The sequence below is a fragment of the Felis catus genome, chromosome X, assembly GCF_018350175.1.
Source record: "Felis catus isolate Fca126 chromosome X, F.catus_Fca126_mat1.0, whole genome shotgun sequence".
NCBI classification, from domain to species: Eukaryota; Metazoa; Chordata; class Mammalia; order Carnivora; family Felidae; genus Felis; species Felis catus.
Genome location: NC_058386.1, coordinates 125,020,998 through 125,026,997, shown reverse-complemented (window position 1 = coordinate 125,026,997; position 6,000 = coordinate 125,020,998). Strand labels below are relative to the sequence as shown.

At 41.9% G+C, this 6,000-nt stretch overlaps 1 protein-coding gene across 20 annotated transcripts in view; it reads right to left on the bottom strand.

The window, feature by feature from the left end:
- Positions 1 to 3,068: 3,068 nt before the first annotated feature.
- The window catches only part of ZNF185 (zinc finger protein 185 with LIM domain), a 95,342-nt gene continuing 92,410 nt past the window's right edge, over positions 3,069 to 6,000 (bottom strand). For all 20 annotated transcript variants that reach the window (XM_019824451.2, XM_019824462.3, XM_019824458.3 and 17 more), the window contains one exon: positions 3,069 to 5,396. The gene's annotated coding sequence lies outside the window, so the exon portion shown is untranslated. The remainder of the gene's footprint in view (positions 5,397 to 6,000) is intronic.

The following is a 6,000-nucleotide window of genomic DNA, read 5'->3' as shown; positions in this document are numbered from 1 at the left end:
CACAGCAGCATTCATAGGCAGGGCCCAGTGTTCATATGACATTCAGAGAGAAAGGAATCCTTCAGATAAAGTTAGATAACAGGCCTGGCATACAAATTGCTCCCTAGGAGACAGCACTGTGCAGAAAGTGTTCAATAACAGTGTACGGTGAAGAGGGTCTGAAGCATGGGTCTTTTGCAGAGCAGATGGTGTGATAGAAAACATTCACAGGCACAGTGCATGTTGCAGAGGCCATTCATAGAAGGCTGGGTGGAAACAGCGTTAACAAGGAAGCCCATCAGGAAAGCAGTGCCAGTCTTTCTCAAGCAGGAAGAGTTGAGAACAGGGACTCCGTGGTTTACACCAACAGAAGGCTAGAGCAACAAAGATTAGGGAGGCTGCCACTAGAACATAAGGAAAAAACCCCAATGATTCCAGCTTCCAAAAGGACTGTCACGATCCTCAGGTTCTCCAGAGGCCACTGAAAAAACACATGTGTGCCCTATTTTTGACAACCCATAGTGTTCAGTGTTGCTGCCAGAGAATAAGGGCTTCTTTTCTGCCTTCCAAATCCTGCATAATTACCTCTTAGAATACTCAAGTACCTGCAGAACTGATCCCAGAAACACTTTGATGATGGATTCCGGGACCTGTAGTTTCGAGTATTCTCCCTTATATAGGGGAGAGAATGCACAAAGAGGCAAGAATGCTGCCTAGTTTGCTAACAGCCAATCCAGCATGGGCCACCTCTTTGACCACTCATCACCCATAATACTCTTCTATCCATATTTTTCTCCCAAATATTCAATAGCAATACTATGTTTCTGCTGCTAGCATAATGCAAGCATTCTTCATATAGGGGAATGTGCCTTCATCTTCTCCAAGAAGCAGTGTCAAAAATCCCATTAGACACATCCTCATTCTCTGGGGGATGTCTGTTCCTTTTCTAGTTCTGTCACAATTACACTTTGATATGCTGTAATCCACAGACTATAAGATTAAGCACCACCCACACAATTTAAATTGAGGTTAATAAATGAGAGAAGGAAAATTGGGCTAATAGATTCAAATATATAACAACAAAGCAAGACAAAATATGCATAGTTTCTATATAGCTCTTATTTCTGAAGCTGGTCATGAGGTCATAGTATTTATAATTTCCTTCTTCCACCAGTATTTCAAGTTCTCTATGACCTCATTCAGGTGGCTGGGTTGTTTACCTGGTGGGAAGATATACAAATCTTCATTTCTGACCAGTATGAGCCCTTAGTGGTCCTGCCTGCATGGGTCACTATAGTTTTCCATTAACTTGTATTATTGGACATGGGAACACTAAGAAACACTCTCAGAGGGTCAATCTCCTAGGTTTCAAACATAGTCCTTCCTGCCCCCACTATGTAACAGCAACCGTGTCTCCCCTTGATAATCAGAAGCAATCAACCAGCCTACTAACCCTCTTCTTTGTTGTTTCATGTGGCATGAGGGACCCCCACATGGCCATGTGGCAGTCTCAACTTTGTCATTTGGTTCAATGGAACCATTGTTGGTTCCCCTGGTGAAAGCTTTCCTCCCTTGGGGCCTCCGCAGGAAGAAGATATTGTACAAAGAAGCATCACAAGAGGAATGTGTTCTTTGGAAGGGACCTACAGGTTGAAGACATTCATAAGCAGAGTCCTTAGAGGACACCACATGAGGGTTCATGGGTTGGGGGCCTTCATGGGTTAGATCTATGGGGGAGGTGGGGGAGGAATAGAGGGTATGTTCTGGGATCAACCTTCTTGGTGGAAACATGGTATGCTAAGTGATTTTTCAAAATAACACTACCGTATTTTCCTTTTAGGTATTTGTGTCATATACTGTCATCAACAGAGTCCTAGAAATATCTGGTTAGGAGCTACTGCTGTAGTCCTTATCCTCTGAAGTAACAAAACCTCTTCTTCCATTCCCAATTGTACTCATGTAGCCAAGATGGTGACTGAGGTTGGTGGGGTGAGAAAGTAGCTCCAGGGACACTAGCTCAATAGCTATTGAACATTGGGTTCCAAGGTCCCTGCTCACTAGTGGAAGGATTCCTCTGTCATGTCTTTTATCTTTGGACTTTTGATCACCTTTTTTTATCCCTGGGCTAGATTAAGACATATACAGTAAGAAAATTGTATTTTGGGATATAAAACTCAGAAGTGTGGGTCACTTGATAGGCAGCACGATGATTCAACAGGATTCTGTAGCACTGACTTTAATGAGAAAGATGAAAGTCTTGACTACTGGTACACTTCTGGAGGAATGGGTTCAGATGGTGTGTGGGCACCTTTGAGAAGGATATTTGAGAGATACATATTTAGAATTATTGTCAATGAAGAGTTTATGGGACCAGGGTTGTTTAGATGGGAGAAGAGTTGATGAGGGAGAACCCAATAAGCATCTTTATTACTTTAGGGGCTGGCATATGGGCAAAGGAGGATATATTACCAGTGGGTGACAGTTAAAAGGAAAAGATTCTAACTCAACTGAACAACGCATTTTCTGAAACTGGACCTGTCCACAGAGTGGGCTTGTATGGGACTGAGCTGATCATTGCAAGTGTACAATAAGGACTAGATGGCCATCTGTATGCAATGGTAATAAAGGGGAGGATGGACCCAAAATAATAAAATATTCTTTGTTAAGATCTCATCAGTCTAGGGACAGCTGGATGGCTCAGTCTGTTAAGCATCTGACTTCGGCTCAGGTCATGGTGTCATGGTTCACAAGTTTGAGCCCCGCATAAGGCTCTGTGCTCTCAGCACAGAGCCCACATCGGATCCTCGGTCTTCCTCTCTCTCTGCCTGTCTCCCACTTGTGCACTTGCTCTCTCTCTCAAAATAAATAAATAAACTTAAAAAAAACCAAAAATATCTGACTAGTCTAAAATGCTATGCTTTCTGTGCATGCATGATTTCTAGATTTTGCTATTTTTTGCCTCTTTAGATTTGATACTTCTTGAAGTATTTATTTGCTTTTATAGAGAATGGCTTCAGGTAATATTAGAAAATAAATTACACAGCCAATACACCAAGTTATTACACTTAAAAAAAAAGGAAACCTTAACATTGACTACATTGACATATTTAATATCTCAATATTTATTATAATTGAGTACATTAATTTGGGTTAAGCAAATGTGATTAAAAACACTAGACAATTAAAAAGAAGCAAAAGTATAATGCAACCACCTCTCTTAAGTCTGCAGAATTTTGTGCCTTTTTAGACATGAAAGTGTCTGTTTTGAACAGAAATCAATATTGATCTTACAAGCTTTCCATCAATTTCTTGCATATTGGTTCTAAAACTCCCTTAAAGGCACAGTGTATCTTAAAGGTGGAGAAGTCAGCCTATCTTGGATCTCTTTATCCTGTACTCAATCAACTAGGCTATACTGACTCAGGGTTGGTACCTCCAACACAAAGGAGCAGCCTTTCTTTCCCTTTTATTCATTCATTTAGCACCTATGTGTCAGTGTCTATCATGTGCCAAATCCCTCGCTGTGGCTATACCTGGGGAATACCAGCTCATATTTAGTGGTACATGACCTATTGTATCACTTTTCCCCCCAGAGCAAATCTGATGCACATCTATGCAAATAAATGGAATGTTCCTCTCTGATCATTTGACAGGAAGACAAGTCCACCAGCCAATGTGTGTAGGAGTCAGAAACTGGAGAGAGATGGAGACATTTTCTAATTAAATTAAGGGAACAGACCCTCAGTTTTCATCAGAAAACTTTCACGTTGTCCTTCCTCTCAAGGACCTTACACAGTGATCCTGGTCCCAAAGGCAGATGAGCTTAGTTGAACTTGAGTAGAGTATCAGCTGACCACATGGATGGGCCTGCAATTTGTTTAGACAGTCAACAGGTTTCTCTGTTCCAAGTACTTGGGACTCCAGTAGTTGCTGATATCCTGGCTAGCTCAGATCAGGTAGCTCACTGTGGCTTTCCCTGGGTTGACAAGCTCTTCTTTGGGAAGGTCTGTGAGTCAAGTCTCTACCCAGCAGAGAAATCTAAGTTTGGAAGAGTATCTCAGTTCAAAATTATTTTCATAGAAAGGGGAGGAGAGGGAAGGAGGGCACTTTGACTTTTGTGGTACTTCATAGGGAGACCTAGGATGCCCAGAGGAGGAACATGATTTTATACTTTCCTCTCTTTGTAAGAGTATGCCTCAGGGGAGACCTATGGAGGGCAATGTTACTTGGTAAAATGAGGTAACCTCCGCACAGACCTTGGCACACGACACTAAATCAATGCTTGGTAATGTGGTTACTGTTACTGAGAACATGGGTTCTGGAGAGAGACAGCAATGGTTCCACACGATGTAGTGACCACCTTCTGAGCCTTGATATTCCCATCTATAAATTGGGGACAAAAATAACCTCTGCATAGGATTAGTATGAGGATTGATGCCATCACTTTGTGATAATGCCTGATAGGTAGTAAGGCCTTGAGAAATGTTAACTGTTTTTCTCCCTTCTTAATCCTGCTGGAGTCTATACAACCTGAAACCTACTTGTGAAGATTTCTGTGTAACTATTGGAATTGAGGGAAAAGGTATTAATCAGCTATCAAGATTCAGAGACAAATGTTCCTTTGGTCAGTGGCCTCTTAAGAATCACACCCCATGGAATGTAATCTTATCTGTGTAGACTTTCAAATGCATGCCCACAAGCTTACAGGAAAAAAAAAAAACACCTCAATTATAGTGAAAAGTGGGAAGAAGATAATTAAAATCTGCTATATAACTCAATAAAAAGCAATTAACTATTTTTAAATGTGTATGGAAAGTTAAATATATAAATGTATGTATATATATATGTATACATACATACACACATATATATGGCAACTATAACAGACAAGCTAAATATTAGCCTAAGCCAATCCCTAGCATTCAATGTCTGCAATTTACCCACCAGAGATTTACCCACCTGGCCCCTCAGAAGCTTCAGGGGACCTCTTGTTTTCAAGCCCCAAAGATACACTTAGAGCTGTAACCTAGAATGTGGGGTTGCTCTCTGTCCCAAAAGTCGGGACATGCTGAAACTCATGCTCCTGCCTATCGTACCAGACCATCTAAACTCATCAGGAAGCCAACCTATCTTAAGAAAGCCAAGATGGAATTCTTGTTCAATCTTTTTTTTTTCTTGAGCCTAAAATAAGATCATAGATGTAAAGTGCTTGCTAAGCTATTAAAAGCTACACACACACGTTATTGTCATCATTAAGATACTCTACTAGATGCAATCAGTTCAACTTGAGAAGGGCAAAAGTCTGAAGAAATCAAATAGGGAGGAGGAAAGTGAGGGAAGAGGAGCTAGCAACTTGGGGCAACTGGGAACAGCCAAACTTGTCCAGGAGTCATCAACTTCTTCTCAGCCTGGAAGAGCTAAAAGAAAATAGTAGTAGCCATTAGATTAGAAATGCACACCCAATCCAATAACCAGTCAGAGGTTCTTGGGGTGGCTGATGTCTCCAGGCATTAGGTAAAATAGTCCAGGTCAAGTGTCTTCTAGAGAGAAGGCAGGACAGGCTTATAGCTGGTGCAGAGCCTGGTTGCTACCCATTTCCATTGTCTTCAAGGTGGATACTCTGCTCTGTGTTTCTAGTTGAAGAGGTGCTAAGGAGAAGGGGCTCCCAGAATTTGGAAAGGCAGTGTCCTATAGGCACCAGGTCCCATGCAGCTCAGACACTGAGTCTGGGTCAGTTCTACTGGCTTTTAGCATGCAAACCTGTCTTCAGGCAGTGTTGGGGATGTGGTCCAGAGGCTACCCAAGCAGCCCTTCCTGGTTGGGCCAGCCACAGGATGGCACCATCCCCTCCCACATATGACCATTTATCCTGGCCTTTACCTACTGCTGGCCCCCCACCTGATTCTAGTTTCACTGAGCACCTTGCTTTTTGAGTCCTGATTTTATGCTATATAAGCAATGGTGGAAGTGATCCAATGGTGGAATTTAGAAGAGAGCCTTGGATTTGAATTAGAAGTTCTG